We start from the raw sequence: 23,573 nt of genomic DNA, 5'->3' as shown, positions 1-23,573 counted from the left end.
ACCCTCACAATCTGGACATAAAAGTAGCCTCCCTTAAAAAAACAAGTTTTGTGTCACCAGCGATTGACACAGAGCTGCGGGTGAAACCCAGCCCGATACTGGGAGCCTGCCTGCAAACAGGCAGGTACAGAACTCTTCTCCATCCTTGATTTGTGATGCCCAACTCTATTGTAAAACATTTACTGGAGGAAAGTATCAAAATGGGGTTTATTTCTATTACAAATAGCATTCGAATATCTCCCAAATGTTTTCTGAAATCAGTCACGTGCACTTTTTAAAAGTTTTAAGTGTTTCCAAATTCTTTTGAAATGTGTAGTGATCAACACAGATTTTTGAGTTGAGTATTCCTGCCCATGTCACATTTTCGCCTGATTTCCAATCTTTTGTGGTATCCTTGATTAGTAAGGTACTTGATTTTATCTTTTACTGAGGGCCCTTGAATGTAGGAAAATGTTGAAATGATTCATCAATCATAATAAAAGACTTCAAAGGGATCCAAGTTAAACCTCGGGATTCTGAAGCACATACTAGACAGTAAATTTCTTGTATTTCAACTTCAGGACAATGAGACTAGTGGAGACTTTTGCTAAAAATGCCTAATGAGTATGTTAGTCATATCTAAAAATCATCTGTTGTCCACATGTTCACATTATATATGTGTGTGTCTGCATATACAGACACACATATATATATAGGGTGTGGGGGGTACAGGGGGAGTGCTTTGCATCTGACAGCCATTTATTATGTAGCAAGATGTAGTTTCAACTATTCATTTCCACTGATCCAATCCCTGAACACCAGAGGCCACTGGAAAAGAAAAACAAAGTGATTCCCTTGGGATGGGAGCCTTCCCCCACCAAAATCAGAGACACTGATAGCACCTGATTCACACTTCGTCTGTATAAGCTCCAGTTTGAAACACAGAGTTGAAATCCATCAAGCAATTGCATTAAATCACAATTCAGAAACACTTTTGTCGTACTTACATGAATTCTGCCTTATGTTTTTCAAAGTAACTAAGTATTTGGCTGTATTAAGTTTTCAAAAAGACAAAAGATATCCATTGTGTACTTAGTGTTAATAAAGCTTTTAGAAATAATGATAGCACAGGTTAAAAAATGAACACAATAAAAAATTTTAAAAAACTCTCTTTTTATTAGATCTTAAGATTTCTGACCACAAAGAAAAAAGTCTGTAACTATGTATGATAATGGATGTTAACTAGACTTTTTGCAGTGGTCATTTCTAAATATATACAAATATTGAATTATATTGTTGTACACTTGAAACTAATATAATTTCATATGTCCATTATGCTTCTAGGAAAAACAACTTTCTCTTTGAAATAAACATTTAAAGTACATGGTCTTTCTTTTAAATGTCTATTTATTTATTCTGAGTGGGGAGGGGGCAGAAAGAGAAGGAGAAAGAGAGAATCTGACAGTACAGAGCCTGACATGGGGCTGAATCCCATGAACTGTGAGATCCTGACCTGAGCTGAAACCAAGAGTTGGACACTTAGCTGACTGAGCCACTTAGGTGCCCCTAAATTACGTGATCTTTATATACAGGCTTCCAATAATAGAATAAACAAATCACAGGAATAAAAGGCACAGCAAAAGGCGTATAGTCAATGATATTGCAATAGCATTGCATGGTGACAGACAGTAGCTACACTGGCAGTGAGCACAGAATAATGTATAAACTTTGAACCACTGTGTTGTACACCTGAAACTAATGTAATGCTGTGTGTCAACTATATTCAAATAAAAAAAAGTATAAATATAATACATGTCTTGCATCTCTTGCCATGGATTTAATGAGGAGTTGATAAGTGGAGTATTGAGGAGCACAAAGGGCGATGGACACATCCCTGTGGTGTCTACAAGCTCAAAAGAAAACAGACACCTGAGTGCTTCAAACGCTGGGCAAATAGCAAACTGGGGTTGTAACTGACACCAAGGCTGCAAGGAAAAGGTGATCTGTCCTTACTGGTGGGATCAGGAGGGAGCTCACCTGGTGGTCTCATTCACCTGAGGTCTTAAAGGGTAAAAAGGATTTCAATACCCAGAGAAGTCCCCAGTGGTGCATAGCACAGCCGTAGGCCAAGAGCATGAGAATGATGGCTCAGCTGTAAGGCAGCTGATACTGGGGGTGGGGGGTGGGGCTGGGAGTATGGGGGTGGTGAGAGCAGCTGCCCTTAAAGTGGTAGATTAGAGTCAGATTGTAAAGGGTTCCAGATGTGTGCTAGGGAGTTAAGACATTCCTCTGCAGAAAATGGGTCCAGAGAAGGTTTTGAACAAAGAAGGACTTTAGAAAAATGTACCCTATAGTGAGCCAAAGGACAGCGTGAAGCTTGGAAGGAGAAGGAAAGATTCACTGGGAGGCAAGCATCTGCCTTACGCAAAAATCAGGTGGGCTTTAACCTGAAAATTGATGGTGGAGACAGAAAGGAGAGCGGGTACGGTTCACCAGTAAGTCAACATTGGATAACTGATAGAATCTGGGGGCAGAGGATGACTCAGAACTTTCCAGCTGGGAGAGATGGAGAGACAGGGGTGGAATTAAAGAAGACAGGGAAGGCAAGAGAAAATACAGATATGAAAACGATTAAGCAATTAATGTTTCCCTTTTTAAGAAGTGATGCCTGATTTGAGTCTCAAAGTCTTCAGATTCACAGGTTAAAAAGAAAAAGGCAAACACACACACACACACACACACACACACACACACACACCCTAGAAAAAGGGGGAAGCATGAGCAAAGCCACAGAGGTAAGGGTCTGAGGCTCTCAGAAGAGCAGGAAGAGAGGATGGTGGCATAGAATCAGGCTGAATGGCAGGATGGCAGAGGGGCAAATGTGAGAAATATTTCGGAGGCAAAAATCAATAACATCTGATGATGTACGGGATAAGGGAGATGGGGAGGATCAAGAAGTATCTCAGGTTTCAAGCTTAAGTGACCCCTGGGATTTTGCTCCCACGTTGGAAATGGAGAATAGATGTGAAGGGGGAGACAAGTCAGGGAAAGATGATGGATGCCACTTTGACCGTGCTGCGTTTAAGCGGTGGGGGAGCCAGCAGGGACAGTTTCTACGCCGACAGAGAGGTGCAGAGTTGAGCAGAGAGAACCAATCAGGTGGTATAAAGACGAAGACACAAAGCATTACGTTGTCGACAGCGAAGAAAACCCTGCAGGTATGGCATCACTCTGAAAGAGCAAAGAGAGAGAACACCTCTCTCTCTCTCTCTCTCTCTCTCTGCAGACAAAAGAACCAAAGACTGAGCACCATGTAGTTTGGAAGAAAATAAATAATCCGAAAATAGTTGTTGTAACACGGTATCAATACCATCAGACCATGTGGAACTAAAAACTGTAGCAAAGGACAAGTTACTGATTCATTCATGAGCACGCCACATGCTATTCTACTGACAAATTAATCACCTGGTTGAGCAAAACTTTGGCGTTTCATTACTTCCTGCCAATCAATGGAAATGCCACCAGGCTATCTGGAGGGTTACCTCCTGCCTCTGAACCCATGTGCCATTGTAATCAATGCCTCACACTTGGAACATTCTGTATGGTAGGGCGATCAGAGAGGCAACACCATTTACAGACCAGGTTAGAGAATGTCCATCTAATGCTCTACCCTCTACAAGAGGGTGCTTTATCCTAGGACCCTATTAATAAAAGTTTAAGAGTTTAGGCGCTCTTGATGAACAAAAATGTGTCACTCCGTAGAGCTGGTGAAACACATCTCCTGCTGGGATTCAGCCGCTGAACTTTGTGTGCTCTGCCCGAGCAGCCCATGGATGGAGCTCTCTTTTGGAGACTCGCATAATTGTGGAAATTGAATGACATCACCTTCAACGGGCGTGCTGGGACGAGCTGACACCACATTTAACAGAAGCCCGAGAAATGCAGGAACTCAATCAGCTCAAATAGACATGGCGGCTGAACTTGATCTGCCAGGAATTCTCCCTCCTAGAGCTCTATAAAATAATAAATGTCTAGAACCTTATGGTTTTCAATTATTAAATGGAGCAACTTCTGTAACCAAAGTCAAATAACCTCACAAGGCTTGCTGACCACCCTTCGCGATAGAAACACCCAATAGTACGAACAGGTAACGGTGATCTGGGCTCCAAGCCCAGGAGAGGGAGGGAGAGACGGAAGGGAAACAGGGTCTCAGGCTGCCCTTAACCCTTAATTACAAGACAGAGTGGCTCATTCACGGCTTCCCTGCCTGAGTTCTCTATCTCCCGGGCCTGTCTCTGCCCCCCGCCCGCCACCCCCCTGGGGAGGTTGTGTCCTTCTTTCATTTCTTGTGTCAGATTTCGGGCTGACACGTGGTAATTGATTCCGTTGCTGGTTAGACGGGTGTTAAGTGGGAGGGATGAAGTTTCAGTGAAAACAAATAGCACTTCATGGGTCTGACCTTTCCTCTTTGGAGCTTTTGTTGTGGTCGGCTCTGGGGTGTGCAGTTCAGGCGCGACCGAGCCCACTGCGCCTCTGCCTATAGTCCCCCAGTTCACCTTCATCAGCTCCCGTTGTGCCGACGGCAGCTGGGCTGTCTCCCTGTCGCTTCTGGCTTGATGACAGCCCCGCAGCAGGTGGAAGCTCCGATTTGCACCCAAGAACTGGTGTCCCAGAGACCGAGGTGGCAGAGTGCAGCCTGAGCCTTCTAGGGTCATGCGCCTTCATGGAGATGACTTCCACTGGGGGGATGATAAGTGTTGGCCCTTTAATGACAGCCTGCCTGTCCAAGAGCCACTTCCAGTTTGTGGCACAGTCTCGGTATTCCACTCCATCCACCAAAAGGAGGCATCAGCCCTGAGCCTCAACCAGTGTGAAGTCCAAAGTGGCCCCAGTAGAATGAATACTTTTGGCTTATTGTCATGAATGTCCTCTGCATTTTCCAGATCCCCTTCAGGACTGGAAGTGCACGAAGGGTGCACTTCCCTGGGGCTGGGAGGGCAGTCCGTTCTCTGCAGATGCTGCCCTTGGCTGAAGGGTGCCACCTTGCACAAGACCACACCCTTCTCCTGGGACAGCTGGAATCCAAGGACCCTCTGACAGGTCCGGAGCATGACAGCCTGACCCTCCTGCTCTGACTCAGCACGATGCGTAGGGCCATGCCAGCTTCCCACGGGGTAACAGCAGCATTGTCCAGCTTCTCCTCTGCCCTTCCTGCTTCCTTCCCTCCTCCTGGATCACAAGAGTGCCCCCTAACAAGCATCCCACACCCCAATGCTGCTCCCCCCAGAGTCTGCCTCCCGGGAACCCAGCCAGATGCCAGAAGTGCTGTGAGAAAATGGAGGCTCATCGTTAGGACTTTGGAGCTTGACCACCCACTGCCCAGACAGCGATGAAGACCTCATCACATAGCCCGTGGCTCAAGGAGGCAGTGTAGTTGCTGAAACTTCCAGCATAGTGAACTAGGGTGGCCTCTGGGGTGGGAAACAGCCAAGCATCAGCTGCTGGAGAAATCCTTATGGAAAAGAATCTTTATCAAGATATGAGACTGGGCAGCTGTTGCTGGGGGCTACTGATGCTGGGGAGAGTGACCATGAAGGCCTGACAGCATTAACCATCAGCTGAATGCTAAGCATGGTAGCCAGAAGGCCTCCTGGCCGGTCTGGGAAGAGACTCTGCCACGTGTATTCAAATTGCAGAGAGAACTAAGGATCAGGACCAGGACTCAGTTGTAAAACTAGCAGAGCCTCACAGAACTTTATCCCCCAACCTGGCAATCTTGCTAGGGCAAAACTCAGAGGTCCTGTATGGAGGGATGGAAGAACAACACCCGGGATACAGGGTGGGGCTATCCAGGGTGATGACCTCAGGTCTTGAATGCTGGAACCCCCTGAACTCTCTGAGCCTCCAAAAGAGGTCACTCCTCCCCATCAAGGCTAGTGCCTCCCGATTATTTGAGGACAGTGTGTAGAGGAGACATCTGCCCTGTGAGATACACACACACACACACACACACACACACACACACACACACATACACACACATGATCTGTCCCCTTCCCACCTTGAGCCCTAGCATTTGATGAGCCAAGGAAATGCTGGGCTTTCCAAGGAGGGAAAGGGACAGACCCTGAAGGAGCTGCGGGCTCCAAGCAACATGTACTAGCAGGAGCCAGAAGAAGAGGCAGAGGCTGGCTCCTGGCTCAGGTCTCTGGAACCGGAGGAGGGGGTGGGAAACAGAACACGAAGCTGCAGAAAGAAGAGTTCATCAACAAGAGAACATTATTCTGTGATTCGGATGCAACTCCTGTACCAGTTTGCTCAGGCTGCTGTAACAAAATACCATAGGCTGAGTGGCTTAAACTACAGAAATTTATTTCCTCCTAGTCCTGGAGTCTAAAAAACTGATATCGAAGTGTCAGTGGGGTTAGTTTCTTCTGAGGGTCCCTCTCCTTGGCTTGTAGGTGGCCGCCTTCTCCCTGTGTCCTCACATGGCCCCTCTCCTCTGTGTGTATGTGTGTCCTAATCTCCTCTTCGTATCAGGACACCAGTCAGATTAGATGAGGGCCCACCTTGATGACCTCATTTTAATTTAATTATTCCTTTGAAGACGCTGTATGCAAATACTATGGCATCCAGAGGTACTAGGGGATTAGGGGATTATGAATTGATGGGGGTGGCGGGGGGACACAATTCAGACCCATAACAACACCCCAACAAAAACTCCAAGAGGCAGAATTAGCATTCCAAGGGGTGGCTCTTGGAAGCTTGGAGCAAATGATGGTCAGACTGAGGAAGTAGAAGTGGCAGGACAGCTACGATGAACAATGAAGGGGGAGTAGAAAGGCTCAGGGGATCGGGGGAGAGGGCAGCTTGAATGCACAGAAAGGCCAGAAAACCCAGTAGATGCAGTTCCATGGGGAGACCCCCGGGGCATTCCACCTGGTGAAGCAAGGAGGAGTGAGCTGGCGAGAGCTGGCAGCATCACTAAAAACCTTCTCTGCAGGGCCAGGCGGCAGGAGACAGTAGCCTAGGAGCAGCCCACTGGTAACAATGGGCAAGACAGGACCCAAACTATGAGAGTCCGGCAGCCATCAGGAGCTGGACCGACCACTGCCCTGATGAGTGCATGCCCAGGGCATGGGCAGAGATGAGATGAGTGTTAGCGAAGAGCACCCCCAGAAGCTGGCAGAGTCACCCACAAAAGCATTGCTCTGTCCATCCCCCCAGAAGACTCTACCCTGGGGGAGCAGGACCCCGGGTGAGTGAACCCATTCCCTAGACACTACCCTGGTCTCCACAGGAATCATGTGAATGGGACTACCGGGCAGTGGCAAACCCCCACACAGATAGGAGCCACTATAGTGAGGAAGCCCAAGGGGAAGACTCTAAAACTGCCCCTACCCCAGCCAAGAGAGCAAACCCAAAACAACATCATCGCCGGGGGTGGGTCTTAAAGCTGAGAATTACCCTCGAAGACTTACAGGATACACAGCGTGGCCCTTATCCTATCTATCACCATTGAATTAATCAGTGGTGTCTGAAGAAATCAGACGGGCACAGGGGCTTCCTGGCCAGACGGTGTAGCTTTACTTAAGCACACGCTCAGGTACACAGAATGCAGCCTTTGATCTGGGGACTGTGCCCTTTCAGTTCCTATCAAAAAGGAGGATCAGAAACCACTTGCATTAACTCAGAACAGACAAAGGTACTCACCTGCAGTGTTGACTCAGGGCTATGTTAACTCTCCCCTCTGTGTCACCACACAGTCTGAGGAGGCCTGGACCAGCTGGCCATCTGCAGAGCATCACCGTGGTGATGACATCATGTGAATGGGACCCGATGAGCAACAAGTGGCAAATATGCTGGCGCCTTTGTAAGTCAGACTCACCCAATAAACACTATGGAAGTAACTCCATGAGGAGTCAGGGCCCTGCCACGACAGTGTCCTTTTTAAAGGTCCCAGATCGGGGGCATGTCAGGGTATCTTAGCCAAAGAAAAGAACAAATCATTATACCTCCTGCTTCCTAAAACAAAGACCTCAGCACAACACTGGGTAGGTTTCTTCGGGTTCTCTGGGTTCCACAGTTAGGAATACTGCTCACATCCTTTCACAAGGGACACAAAAGTCTTGAGCAGGGGCCAAACAGGAAAAGGGTCTGCAAAGAAGGGCCCAGGCTGCAAGGCAAGTGAATTAAAACATGAGCCTTATGGAGCAGCAGAGGCTGTGGCATTAGAAGCGTTAGAGATGGGGGTCACCTGAGTGGCTCAGTTGGTTAAGCGTCCAACTTCATCTCAGGTCATGATCTCACGGCTTATGAGTTCGAGCCCTGTGTCAGGCTCTGTGCTGACAGCTCAGAGCCTGAATCCTGCTTCAGATTCTGTGTCTCCCTCTCTCTCTGCCCTTCTGCTGCTTATTCTCTCTCTCTCTGTCTCTCTCAAAAATAAACAAACGTTAAAAAAAGTTTTAAAGCATTAGAGATAGAAAAAGACCTCACAGCTAACACCCATAGTGTTCCAGAACAGGCTATGTTAACTACAACCCATAACTACACAACTCTAGAGAAAACAGCTCCTCGCATGCTACTGGGCCCTGGAAGAAATGGAGTCTGTGACCCTGGGACACGGAGTTACTAGTCATCTATGACAGGCTGGGCTGCATCACACCCATAAAGCCACATGGTTGGGCAGGCCTAGCTGCAATGCCTTGTAAAACAGACATCTGTACCAAGGGCCATACAAGCCATACAAGCAGGCAGCCCAGACCCCCACATTACTCACCACTGTTGCATCAGTACCTCTCCTTCACTCATACCTATGGCCACATGCAATGTCTGTTATGAACAGCAGATGGAGGAGGAAAAAGACCAAGCCTGATTTATCCTGGGGTCAGCTGAATATGAGGGTACAAGCGAAAAGTAGCCAGGGGCTACAATATGGCCTCATTCACAGGGTAGCTTTGAAAGGCAAAAATGAGAGAAAATCTTCCCAGTAGACAGAGCTTTGGATGGCACATACTCCATGTTTAAGGGGAATTGGAAACTGTGTGCAGATAGCATAAACTTCTTACACCTCGGTGGGGTGTCCTGGGTAGTCTTATCCCCAAATCTATCTGAGCATCAGAATTATTTGAGAAACTTTTAAATGGGGCCCCTCCTCCAAATTACTAAATAGACACTCCGGATATGGAACTCACAAATCTATATTTTAATAAGACCTATAAGTGATTCTGATATTGCTAGTCCTGGTATGTGGGAAACGTTCATCTAAGTGACCGGCAATGTCCCAGCAATGGACAAAAATATTGATAACATAGCAAACACATAACTACATCTATGTGGGAAACATTTTTCTGTATATTTGTGTATCAAATCATCATGTTGTGCACCTTAAAGTTACACAATATTAAATATCAATTATTTCTCATGAAGCTGGGGGATAAAAGACAAAGCAATATTGTTTTTAATCTTGTTAACGTTTTTTTATTTTTGAGAGAGAGAGACAGAGCATGAGCAGGGGAAGGGCAGAGAGACAGAGAGATACAGAATCNAAAAAAAAAATCTAACACATATAACACAAATGCTTTAATACATACTAACTTTTTTATTCTCACAACCATCCTATGAGGTATGTGTTACTATTATCCTCATTTTCTATTAAGAACACTGAAGTTAAGTGACTTATTCAGGGTCACACAGCAAGGGAATAACAAAAGTAGTTTTTAAACTTAGTCCCTATGCTTGATCACGATACCATAGTGAAAAGAGCAGTCAAGAAAAGAGAAGATGGAGGAAAATCTGTAATCCACAAAGCAAATACAGATTGTAGGGGCAATTCCTGTATTTACTTTAAATGAAGACAAATGGTATTCCAAATTCTTTTGACTTCAAGGACAGAAACCATTTACAGTAGCATATGAGCGCCACCTAGTGGCAAATAAGGCCACCCAGAGTAACTGCCTTAAATTCAAACAAGATCAACTAAGGACAGAAAAATTATTAAAATTTAGTAGACTCAAGTTTCCAATTTCAGAAGGAGTGAATTCCAGTTCCAGAAGGATGAATTACTTGACTTCCAGAAAAGTTTTTAAGACTATAGTGAGGTTATAAAGATGAGGGAAAACATCAAAATGGATAAAGTCAATAATAATCATAGGAATGATGTCAGCCTAGGTTTTTACTTTTTTATATATAATAAAAAGACAATAGTAATAAAACAAAAAAGGAAAAGCCATATGGCAAATTATTTTAAGTTTATATCCTTATAATAAACGTATTACAGGCATTCGCTAAAAACTTTCATGACTAATAAAAATAAGAGAGTTCCAGGTACTCTCTTAATTTGCACACTCTTTCCATCCAGGTGTTAAGATACAATCTGCTCCCATCTATCCCATGAGACCTCATGACTCCCTAAGAAGCAGAAAAGTGCTGGAGGTTTCAGAACCCACTTCTTGTCTTCCTAATTTCTGAGAGATGCGTTTTCTCTGAAGATCTGTTGAACCCACGCACACAGCACCAAAGCAGTTGGGTATTGAATTCGCACAATGGGAGCCAGTTCATCTTGTGAGAAGCAGGGCTGGAAAGAAGGTGGCAAGGGCTGTGAGCAGGAGATGATGTCAGGACCCCGAGAGGCATCACCCAGGGCACAGCCAGGGTACGAGAGATTTGGGAAACATGGGGTGTTTCCCTGAGCGGAGTCTGACCTCCACAGCCTCTGACAGTCTTCCCAGGGCCTCGAAACCATTAGAGTTCATCCCACCGCTTCTCAAAGCTCCAACTCGAGGCGCCTGGGTGGCTCAGACGGTTAAGTGTCCGACTTCAGCTCAGGTCATTATCACACGGTTAGTGGGTTCAAGCCCCACGAACCGTCGGGCTCTGTGCTGACGGCTAGCTCAGAGTCTGGATCCTGCTTCAGATTCTGTATCTTCCTCTCTCTGACCCTCCCTTGTTCTCTCTCTCTCTCTCGGAAATAAAAAAAACATTAAAAAAAATTTTTTTTAAAGCTCCAACTCAACCTTAAATAGGAGCCACAACAGCTCTTCAGCAGGACTTGCTTTGGGGACAAATGTCCTCCCAAAATGGAAGAACCTCAAAAACATCATGCTAAGTGAAAGAAGCTGGACACAAAAGGCCACATGTTGGATGATTCCACTCATATGACTTACCCAGCATAGATGAATCCAGAGAGACAGAAAGCAGATTCGTGGCTACTAGGAGCTAGGGGAGGCAGGGGTGAAGAGTAATGTCTTGACAGGTAGGAGACTTTACACTGGAAAGATGAAAATGTTCTGGAACTAGACTAGGGGCATTGCTTACAAAACTCTGTGAGTGCACTGAATGCCACTGAATGGTCCACCTTAGAAGGGTTAATTTGATATTATTTGAATTTTACCACAATAATAAAATTTTATATTTATATATTCATATTCATATTTATAAATGCTCTTCCTTCTGTAGCCAAACCCAGAGGTATCACAGACTTTAACTCTGTCTTTCGCCTTAGGAGCTTAGACCAGGATATTTTAACTTTTGAATATTTAATGAGAATGAGTTCTAAGATTTAGTTAGGACCTGAGGCCACCACCCTCCAAATTGAGATTATTCCAGCCTTCTGTAGGAACAGGTTAGCAAGTGAGAAATGGGAGGGAAGTTGTCACCCGGGCCCCCTGGAAGAGAAAAGACAGCTCATGTTCAGCCTCAAGCTGTTCTACAAAGAAACTAGAAAACAAGCTACTTCCACTTCAGCTCTGGGCTTTGCACCAGGCTGGATGTTCAGACCAGCTGGTTAGGTCTGATAAGAAGCAAGGAGCTTTGGCCCTATCTGTGGGAAGCGCCCAGCTTCATGACCCTGGGGCACAAGAAACCTGGAGTCTGGAAGAATCCAGGCCCTCATCTGCAAAGCTTTCTCTCAAGAAGCATCAGAAGGCAATCAGCAACTGGCCGACAAGCACAAATTCCAAACACACACCCAGTTAATGGAAACCACACACACACAAACTGGAGATATTTTCTACCTGCCAGTGACAATCTGGAGTAGGAGAAGCGGACGGAAAATAGCCACGGGGGCTTTATTCAGAATACTCGACATCTAAGGGGGAATCGAGTTTCTCGAAAATAAAGCCTTTCTGTTTACAAACATACTGTTTTTGCCAAAAGGAATTCTTTATTTTAGGTGCTTTGGGAAAACTGCAGAGTCCTCGGGTTTGGGGCCAAAGACGCCCAAATGTTGCAATCCTAAACCTTTGGCAGTGACAAAAACATGTTTGCAAGTGGAAAGTTTTCGGTGCAGACTTTTCGTGTTGTTTTATTTGGGTGTGTGTTTGTTTGCTCGCTCGGTGCCAAAGGATTTCCTCCGCATCTTCTCGGAACCAGGGAGCGGGGGTCGTCGCAGCATTTGGGATGTTGGCCCCAAACCACCTGTACCCCAACTTGTACATCCCGTATGGCAATAAAAGGGCAGCCATTAAGTTTAGGGAGCCACCTTTTTCCTGCCTTCCAACTGAACATGGAGCCTGGGACAGTCAGATGGGCCTCGAGGGCTCTCACTCTTCCGTCCCTATGGGGTTCAGGCGGGCAGAGTGGATTTCTACATTTCCACCTCTGGTTAACCCAGGTGGTTCCCGAGGTCAAACCCCGGCAGGCCCCCTTCCCACTTCTTTCCATCCTTCTGTGGTACTCCCTGTGCTGAGGTAACAGCCTGACATACTAACTCTAGACACAGGCCAGCAGAATGTACAGACAGGAAAGTGTAGAATTTCCAGACAGCTCTTTACCTTGTAACAGAGCAGGGCTAATGGTCTTGAAACCCAAGGTTTTTGATGAACAAGCCTCGGGCACTTGGGAGCTCGCAAGCAAAGACTGGATCCTGCCTGGGGAACAGAGGAGGGTCCGAGGGCCCCTCCCAGACACTGGACAAGGAGACGCTGAGGGAGCAGGCCCCAGAGGGACAGCATGGGGAGAGCCCAAGTCAGAGCCTGAGGCCTGCCTGTCACCAGTGGGGGTGCTGAGAGGGAACAGAATGGGCACCCCCGTTCAGTCCTGTGGGTGTTCTAGAGAGCCCTAGTCCATCCTCACCCAAAGGAGAAATGCTCTCCCGCCTGCCTGGTGTGAGTATAGGCACAGACAACCCACAGCTGAGGGCTGCTCATGTCCTCTTCCCCACCTCAGCCCAGCCGCAGCCCGCCCGCCCCCCTCACTGGCCTTTCAGAGAACCGCGTCTTCTGAGTCACTCGCTCGAGATTCTTGGCATCGGCTTTGCTGTCTCCAAATCCCCCCATAGTCCTGTACTGCCAAATACCATGGATTCTACCTCCCCGGTGTCTTTAACATCCATCCCTGGTTTTCATTACTGTTGTCACCGCTGGATGCCAGAATCTCATCAAGTCTTGATGGAGCCAACTTAATATTCCCTAATTAATACCCCACCTATAATTAATACCCTGATGTCTCCCCCACGTGAGTCTTTGTAAACTTCTGTGCTACTTGTAATCTGACTCCTGTTTCCCTCCTCTGGCCGCATCCCTCTCCGTTCCCCCTCCTTCTCTGTCTCTGCACATACATCACCACCCCCATCCCATTCCAGACAGACTGCGTTCTTTCTGGTTTCTCCAAATGCAGGGGCGACAGTGTCTCCCCTTAAAACCCTTCACAGAAGCTGTCCTCTCAGCCTAGAACACTCTAGCCCCCTTTCCTCCTGTCTAACTCCTACTTAACTTCCAGATGGCCTAGGTGTCACTTCCTCCCGGAAGGCCCTCATGCTTTCAGTAATGGGCAGCAGAAGCACCGACTCCCACTGGCAGACATGATAAGGAAATCTATTCATGCCACTGAACAGGAGACTCAAAGGGTGTGGGGGTGTCATGCCGTTTCCAATGACCTGTCTCACTCCCTCTTCTTCCTTTGCCACCCCCTGGCGTTAGCTTCGTCTTCAGCAGATGTTTCTCTGGGTTCTGCTCCACATCCAGAAACTATAATGTCCAGGGGAAGAAGGGAGTTTCCTTTCTGCACTTTCTCTTGGGTATGGAGACATTTCCAGAAGCATTCCCCTCTTCCCCAACCACCACTAGACTTCCCCTTATGTTTCATTGGCTGAAATTAGTTCATGTGTCCACAGCACGTTCAAGCACTGGCAAGGGGTTACTGGTGTTACCTGTTGAGCCACCTCTCACACCTGCATGTGAGGTCAGCCTCACCTGAGGCACAAGGCGATGCTGAAGAGAGCAGATACCTGATCAAAACCCGGATTCCTTTTGGAAGGAAGTGAGAAGCACAGGCAACCAGAGTTCACTCTCCTTCACATTTGATTCTGTGTTCCATCAACAGTTAGCTGCCTTAGTCCATTTGAACAGGACACCGCAGACTGGGTGGCTTCTCAACAACAGATGTTTCTCACGGTTCTCATGCTGGGAAGTCCAAGATCAAGTCACCAACAGATTCAGTATGTGGTGAGGACCTGCCTTCTGGTTCACAGAGCCATTTTCTCACTGAGTACTCATGTGGTAGAAGGGACCAGCACTCTCTGAGGCCTCTGATAAGGACACTGAACATTAAGGACACCTCACATTCATGAGAGCTCCACCTTCATGACATGACTGAGTCCCCTCCCAAACCCCCCCCCCTTTAAATAACATCACACTGGGGGGGGGGGGGTTAGGATTTCAACATATGAATTTGTGGGTGATGTAAGAATTCAGTCCATTGTATCTACTCTTGACCCATCAAAATTCATGTCTTTCTCACATGCAGAATACATTCATTCCATCCCAATAGTTCCCAAAGTCTTAACTCATTCCAGCATCTACTCTACAGCCTGAAGTGTAATCTACATAACCGTCTGAATCAGGTGTGTGCGAGGCTCCAGGTACATTCATCTGGAGGCAAAATCCTCTCCAGCCATGAATCTATGAGACCAGGCATGTTAGGTGCTTCCACAATGCAATGGTGGGACATGCATAGGGCAGACATTCGCATTCCAAAAGGGAGAGACAGGAAAGAAGGAAGGAGTGACAGGCCCCAGGTAAGTGTCCAAAATCCAACAGGCCAAACAACATTAAGCCTGGAGAATGTTCCCTTCTGACCTGATGCTGTGCCTTCCAGCCTGTTGAGGCGGCACCTTCACCCCGACAGCTCTGGAAGGCCCTGCCTCTTCAGGACTACAGCAACAGTCACCTTCCACCAACTTCTGAGCATTTGTTAGGTTGGCAGTGAGAATACACCATCCTACGTCCCCTTCTCCTGGCCCCTCTTCCCCCACCCAATCTCCACTGAAATCTCATCTTTTAAAGCCCCACCACAGAGGCTGGTTCCAAAATGAGCCTTTTCTGATCTTTCGAGTCATGCGTACTTGGCCCATCTGTTTAGATTTATAACCTTTAATGACATCACAGAGAACCCTGGACCCTGTATCACAGAAACTTGAATCCGTAACTTCTTTGAACTTCCTTTTGGCAAAGTTGGTGTGACTTACGTATGTCTTCACTCCCTCTAGCCCCTGACCCTGTGCTTTGCACACGATGGGTATGCTATAAGTGGGTGGGAGGACATCCAACTCAGGGTCTGAGCTCAGCGGCGTACCTACCATGTAAGCTGGGACAAGTCACTGGACCTCCCAAAACTAAAATGGGGCTCTTGGGTCAGATGTTTCAAGATCCCATACAGCTCTGTATTTGTTTCTTAGGGCATTGCAGCAACAAATTTCCCCAAACTGGGTGACTTAAAACAGAAATCTATTCTCTCCCAATTCCATAGGCCAGAAGTTGAAAATCAAGATGTCAGCAAATTTGGCTCTTTCTGAAGGCTTTGAGGGAGAATCTTTTCCATGCTTCTCTTGTAGATTCTGGTGGTTGCCAGAAACCCTTGTCATTTCTTAGCTTACAGAGGCATCATGCCAGCCTCTGTCTCTGCCTTTCCATGCTGTTCTCCCTCTGTGTGCCTCTGTCTCAAACTCCCTCTCTTTTCTCTGATAACAACACCAGTCAATGAATCTAGGACTCACCCTACGACCAGATGATCTCATCCTGAGATCATTAACTTGATACCATCTACAAACACTCTATTTCCAAATAAGTTCCCATTCACAGTTACCGAAAGATAGGACTTTTGGGAACATCGCTTTTGGGAGAACACAATTCTGCCCACTACAGGCTCTAACACTGTGGAACTCTACTAGTTATTTAAGCCTGGCTAGACATCACATAGAAAACACAAACTAAGGACCACTGAAGGCTGAAAGATTTCCTTCCTTTTAAACACTACATGTAGATCCCTATTGTGGATCAGTCAACACAATGATTTGAAGGTTGAGCAAGTTTTTTTTTTCTCTCTCTCTCTTTTCTTTTCTTAGAATACTGGCAGTGAGTCGACCTCCAAATTTCAGATACTGGTCCTGAACACTACCTATTCACTATAGGATTATTTGTCTTGGCTCCTGGTACCAATCCACAGTCTAGAAGTCATCAAAAGCAGTGTCTCAGAGGGAGCATATTGGTCCCAGCTGCCTTTTCACTTCCCAGTGCTTTAAAATCCCCAACAATGAAGGCAAGAACTCTTGGAAGAATCACAGGGAGGCCCCTATGTTTATTGAGCCTCTGGCCTGTTTCAAAAGACACATGGGGCCACAAGGAGACCAGCAGCCCCACTATAGCTGTGGAAGTCACACAGTATTCCCACCACACTCCAGACAAGCACCATTTTTAAAATGCATCTGCCATTAAGAAAACTATTTCTGATACTTCTTTATCAAGTTGCACCAAATGATGCCATTGACGGATGAGGTGGTTCAAGACATGAGGCAATCATTTCTCTTTCACGACAAATGTATCTCTTCAGGCTTCATGGCTGGCAAACCAATCCTATAGAACCCAAACCCTCAGAGACAGCTCCACCAGGGAACAAGGCTAAGCTGTGTGCTGGTCTTACGTTATGTCTATTTCAAAAGTTGACTTTGGCAGGTGTGTTGAACACTCACACAATATATCTACTCCCAGAAAAGATAAGGGGGGAAAATCAAACACTAAATTTTCTTTAAATTCTCACTTGGAAGCAAACACCTTGGCTTTAAAATCCTTGTTTCAGTGATGATGGACTAGTTGGAACAAATTATAAGGAAAATATTGGAGCTATAAATAACTTATTTTTAAAGAACCCCTGTGCTAAAGTATCTCCTGAGTAGCAAATTCTAAGGAATGTAAGCTTCAAGATTATATTCTATCTGAGGCAACGTTTTTCCAGAACCCTTGGAACATGTCTAAGTAATGAAATAAATTCAGTAATCTCTTAAAGAGTTCACTGTGAAAAGATATTAGGGGCAAATGGATGATCATGGACTCATGCTTGCACCTTGGGGTAAAGGAAAATGAAAAGAACTCTAAATATCTAAGATGAAGAAATTCCACAGCCAGACAAGCTCTGGTTCAAATAATCAGGAATGTTTCCAGCCACTGCCAACTTTCTCCCCTACAACAATGAATGGATTTAAAGGGTCCATTCAAAAGGGGTCTTCACCACCCATTCTAGTTTCTTCCCCGGTCCTACCTCAAAAGACCCTAAACACCCTTCCTAGGGCCCCCTTTCCCTATATTCTAGAACAAAATGATAAAATTAAACTTCAAAAAAGTCTGTGTAACACAACCTTACAAAACCTGTTATTGAAGTTCAATAATGTATTTTTGAACTAATAATGTGAATTTTTCCATGCCAAAGAGTCATATAATTGGGTCGCTGAAAAAAAAAAAAGACACAGCTGTAATAAAAAACATTTCAGAAAAGGATATTCATACTTCAAAAGCCCTGACTAATCATAAAGTGATGCAAATTTGAAAGGAAATACTTAGATTGTATTTTTACCCAGCTGAACAGTCAGATGTTTAGAAATACCCTGGATTTTTCTAAATATTTCCTCCTGTTAATAGAAAAACAGCTCAGATGCTCTAAAAAAAAAAAAGGTGGGGGGAAATACACTTTAAAACCTTTATTCTGTGTATTCTTCTTAATTACAGCTGCTCCATTCTGGTTAGGCAATAGGAGATGTGATTGCAAAGACTTTAAAACTAAGATATTTACCCGGAGGTGCCACACAGAGTTATTTTTATGAAAAATACTAAGAAATACAAGTCTGGGAATATGCATAGAACTTCAAATGAGAGGCTGGAAAAAGAAGGAGGTGATGAAGGACTTAGCACATTTTCGGTTTGTTTCTCTTACAACCTGTGAGAGAACCCAGACAGTTGATGGGCTCCAGGAGCAAACTCAAGATGGCCACTGTCCAGAGAGTTTGGCAAAGGCCCGGTGAGGAGGAGAGGCTCAGAGTGAGCTGTTCTCCTAGACAGGAAGGTGGTGACAGCAGCAGCCGACTTGCATGGCATGTGAGCCTAGAGGACAAGCTTTGGCAACTGCCTCAGCCAGTCCCTTGTGGCCTTTTCTTCAAAAGTGAAGATGGGGGCGTCTGGTCAACCACAGGTGAGGTGGCACTTCGGCGAGAGACTGCACACTGTCAACTCCGCCAACCCTAATGAGGACCAGACACCCAGAAGTATTTGCAGAGTTGGCGGAAAGGGAGTGAGAAGTAGCACTGGCTTGCCTCAGACCACCACCAGCTAAGCAGGCCTGCCCAGCGAGGGAGGAGGGAGACAGTGTCCCCTGGAACTCCCTGGGCAAAAGGCAGAATTTGAGATGCAAATTCAAAACAGGCTGTGGTGGGCTTGTGCCAGGTTTGTGCCTGGGTGACTGCCTGGCCCTTTCCCCAAAATAGTACATGGAACTGTTAGGAATGTGCTCTGGCCCCTTTTAGACCCTGGTCCTGAAGATACAAGGCTGGGAACCAGAGGAGCACCATCTCCTCAAAGTCCTTGTCACCACTTCCTGGCATTTGCTTCCTGTTTCAGAGCCTATCCCTGAGAAATGGGGAGAAAACAGAGCTCACAGCAGTGAAACCTGGAGACTTCCATCCTGGCATCCTGGGACCCACTGAGGCTGGCCATTCTGGAGATGGCACACATGGATGAGTTTACCACAGAACTTGAGTTCAAGAAGTCTTCACTTTCTTTTTTTTTAAATATTTATTCATTTTTGAGAGACAGAGACAGAATGTGAGTGGAGGAGGGTCATAGAGAGAAGGAAACACAGAATCCAAAGGCTCTGAGCTATTAGCATGGAGCCTGAAGCAGGGCTTGAACTCATGGACCATGAGATCAAGATCCAAGCTAAAGTTGGATGCTTGACTGACTGAGCCACCCAGGCGCCTCAAGAAGGCTTCACTTTCTAAAGATGTCATGCTCAGCATTTCTGAGGGTAAAGATTGTTTTTCTAAATAAAAATTAAATCTGGGCATCTTCAATCAGAAGTTAAGTAAATAAATAAAATGTTCCAATAAAGTCTGCAACATAATTGTCTACAGTGGTCTTATGATCAACAAGAAAAACTCCCTTGTTTTATTTCTTTGGGCGGGAAGTGAGGGGTCCTGTAACCACAGAGAGCCATGTGACTCACCTCCAGCACAGCCCAGTGGTCACAAAGGACAAGAGAAGCATGGGTTCTCCTGGGAACCCAGGTCACTATTTGGGGAGGAACTGTGTCCCTCCCCAGTCATCCCCACCACCATCAAATCCACATGTTGAAATCCTAACCCCCCAGAACCTCAGAATGTAACCTTACTTGGAAATAGCGTTGTTGAAGATGTAATTAGTTCAGTTACAATGAGGTCATGCAGCCATAGGGCCAGCCCCTAATCGAATATGGCTGGTGGGCTTATCAAAAAGAATGCCATGTGAAGAGAATGAGCAGCACAAAGAAGGAAGAAGATGGGAAGGTGCAAGAAAACAGCCATCTACAAGCCGAAGAGCATCTGAGGCACCAGAAGTGAGGGGGACACCTGGAACAGAGTGCCCTCCACAGCCCTTACAAAGAACCAACCCAACCCTGCTCACACTGTCATCCCAAACTTTTGGGCTCCAGAACCATGAGAAAATACATTCCTACTGTCTAAGTCACTCGGTTTGTGGTACATTGTCACAAACGCCCCAGGAAACTAACACAATCACATATGATTTTTTCAGGTCTTGGGCACTTTGGCCTATGTGGGCCCCTTCCTCCATAAAAAATATTCAGATTACTTTGTGACTCTGTTGGTACAAAAATAAATAAGAGGCGTCTGGGTGGCTCAGTTGGTTAAGCATGCAACTCTTGATTTCTGCTCAGGTCGTGATCTCACAGTCAGGATATGGAGCCCCATGTCAGACTTTGTATTGACAGTGCAGAGCCTTCTTGGGATTCTGTCTCTCCCTCAACTTCTGCCCCTCCCTCTCCCTCTGCCCCTTTCTAGCTTGCTCTCTCATAAACAAACAAACAAACAAACAAATATTTTTAAGACAAAATCCAGGCTAGATCATATTTAATTTTTATTTCTGATTTTTTAAAAAATGAAAATATCTTCATGAGCCCCTAGAAATCTCATGGGCCTTCAGCACCGTACTCCTGAGCCTAATGGAGAAGATGGCCTCAAAGATATAGTCACTGTAGTCCCCAGACTTGGGCATATGCCTCCCTGTTCTTTATCTTGGTGCCATATTGAAACTACCTGTCATTGTGTCTGATACTGCCTCTCCTTGCCCCCTGGCTAGAACATACCCAGGGAAAAAAGACTGTCTTATTTATCTTTGCAGCCCCAACACCACTTGGCACATAGTAAGTGCTCAACAAATAGCTTATGAACTGACTTGAACTTCATTAACTTGAACCGATAAAGATCCAGGGTCATTTAAGGTCATTTCTGAAACATGAAGCAAGAAAAGAGAAAAAGAAGGACATTTTGGCAAGAACAGAACCTTAATAACTGAAGCCTTAGCTCCTGGTAGCAGGGTGAGGATCTGGGAGCTCATCCCAGGAAAGTTTTGAAACTGAAATAAAATGAGTGTTTTATAACCATCCATTCTGTTCCATTTTTTTCTCTCTCCCTCTCTCCATCTTTGAACTTGTTTTTCACTCTCCAGGACTTGGAGAAGTTCACTTACATCAGAGCTACTTGCCTTTCTTTGAGTGAGGGTTTCTCAAATTACAAATTTTCCACTGAGAGTTTTCTGACAGTGGATTTGGCCTTTATAAATCCAGCCACACTTATGGTCCATGACGACGTGGATATTCTAAGTTGTCCTGATCCCTGAACAATTTCTGCTTTTTCTGCTGACCACTCTGCATCTTCGCCATATCTCCATGTAAAAAGTTCTTCTCTGTACCAGGATCCCACAGTGGCAGTTAAGCAAACCTCCCTTAGTCCTTTGCCACCACAAAAAAAATTTTTTTTTAAAGAAAGAAATTAACATTCCACTGGGGAGAGATAAAGAATCACAAAAACTTATCGGATTACTGGGAAGATAAGACTTCTAGATTTCTAATTGTGAGCCATAACCCTCCTAGAAAAGCATTCCCCAAAATGCATTCAACACAATGTTAATAGTGTCACACAAATGAAAGATTCCAAGGACATAAATCTGGAAGGGATACAGGGGTTTAAGAAGCTAAGCCAGTTTCTATAATGCAGAACTTCTAGATTCTTTAGAGTGTTACTACGCAATAGGAATGTCCACGAGATAGATAAAACATTCAGCATTTCATAGACAGACTTAACCACAGACTTATCCTACAGGGGGAGTGGAGAACAGGGAGAAAATGGGGTTTAAGGGGCACGTGTTCTAGGAAATACTTTGGCAAATACTGGCCTAGCCACAATATATTGAGTTTTATTTTTTTTTAATTTCATTATTTATTTATGTATATATTTTTATATTTATAATTTTTATATTTCTTTTATTTTTTTAATTTACATCCAAGTTAGCATATAGTACAATAATGATTTCAGGAGTAGAACCAAATATTTATCCCTTACAAATAACACCCAATGCTCATCCCAACAAGCTCTATCCACAGTGTTGCAAATGGCAAGATTTAATTCTGTTTGATTGCCGAGTAATACTCTATTATATACATATACCACATCTTCTTTATCCATTCATCTGTCAGTGGACTCTTGAGTTCTTTCCATACTTTGGTTATTGTCAATAGTGCTGCTATAAACATTGGGGTGCATGTGTCCCTTTGAAATAGCACACCTGTATCCTTTCGATAAATACCTAGTAATGTAATTGCTGGATCATAGGATAGTTCTATATTTAATTTTTTGAGGAACTTCCATACTGTTTTCCAGAGTGGCTGCACCAGTTTTCATTTCCACCAGCAGTGAAAAAGAGTTCCCCTTTCTCTGCATCCTTACCAACATCTGTTGTTGCCTGAGTTGTTAATGTTAGCCATTCTGACTGGTGTATATTGAGTTTTAAAGGAGAGACACCATGATTTGCATAAGGATCCCCCGTGGGCCAAAGTGGTTAGAGAGGGCATGTTAAAAACAGTATGATTTGCATTAGTGCTCAAAACACAGAGCAAGGAACATGCGAGAGGAGGGTGCTTGGAAAAATAACTTCAACAAAGGAGAAAATTTATGAGATGTGTTTGAAGACCACAGAATACTGGTGTGGAAGGCATGCTGTGGAAAAGATCAAAAAGCCTGGAAGAGCAGGAGAAACAGAGGGGAAGGAGACAGAGAACCTCATCCTGGAAGCATGGGAAACAAAAGTCAACTTCAGGGCAAAATCACAGACCTTGGGTGCTGGAAGAACATAAGTATATTTGGCTCCAATCAATACAAATGATTCCTACTATCTGCTCAACAGGGAGAAAAAGGTGTGTGAACTTGGCAAGTAGGGGAGCCACAGTAGTATAGGGGCCCTGGGCATGTTAGGAAACTTACATTTCACATCTACCACTGCTGGGACTTTGGACAAGGCAAGTTAACTTTCCACGGACCCAACATCCTCATCTTTGAAATAAAAGTAGATGATGCTATGGTCCCTTACCATTCTAACACCCTGACAGTCTCTGATAATGTGAAAGTCATGTCTATCTGAGCCATTATGGCTGAAGGGAATGGGGCATTTTGAGATCAGACCCCATACTCCATTCTCCCAGAGTGAACGTACCAGAGAGAGTTTCAGCTGACAACCCTCTCTCAGCCCAATATAGCTGCCTATGCCATCTGGACAAGGGGTCTGAACCCAAGAGGCATGAGTTCTGAGAGAACCAAGGGACAGAATATTGAGAGACAAGAGAGCAGAAGAATTGCATTTCAGGCAAGCTGATCGCCACACTCCTGAATCTTCAAGGATGTAATCAATCAGATGGCATTTCCTACAAACCCAAGAATCAGTTAACAGCTCCTGAGTCTGTAAAAGTAAGAAATCTGTAATAGCTTCCTACGGTTGCAGAGTGGGTTGAACAGCATAGGTTTTATAAAACCGAAAACCCTGTGCCTGGCCTAGAGTGACAAGCCAATACTTAGCTTTGCAGTCTACATGTGTTGTGCTCAGACATGACTATGTCCTAGGATGCATCACTGATGTGTTGCCCCTTCCACTCCACCGCTACTCCACTCACCCCCAAGGATCTTCCCTGCCTGGCTATGGGACCCTGCTCTAACCACTCATGGCTTCCTTCGTGCCAATCCTGCAACAGACAAAGAAGGACAAAAAAAAAAAAAAAAAAAAAAAATA

The sequence above is a fragment of the Crocuta crocuta genome, unplaced genomic scaffold (assembly GCF_008692635.1).
Source record: "Crocuta crocuta isolate KB4526 unplaced genomic scaffold, BGI_CrCroc_1.0 scaffold84, whole genome shotgun sequence".
Taxonomy (NCBI): domain Eukaryota; kingdom Metazoa; phylum Chordata; class Mammalia; order Carnivora; family Hyaenidae; genus Crocuta; species Crocuta crocuta.
Note: the sequence above shows the minus strand (reverse complement) of the source record.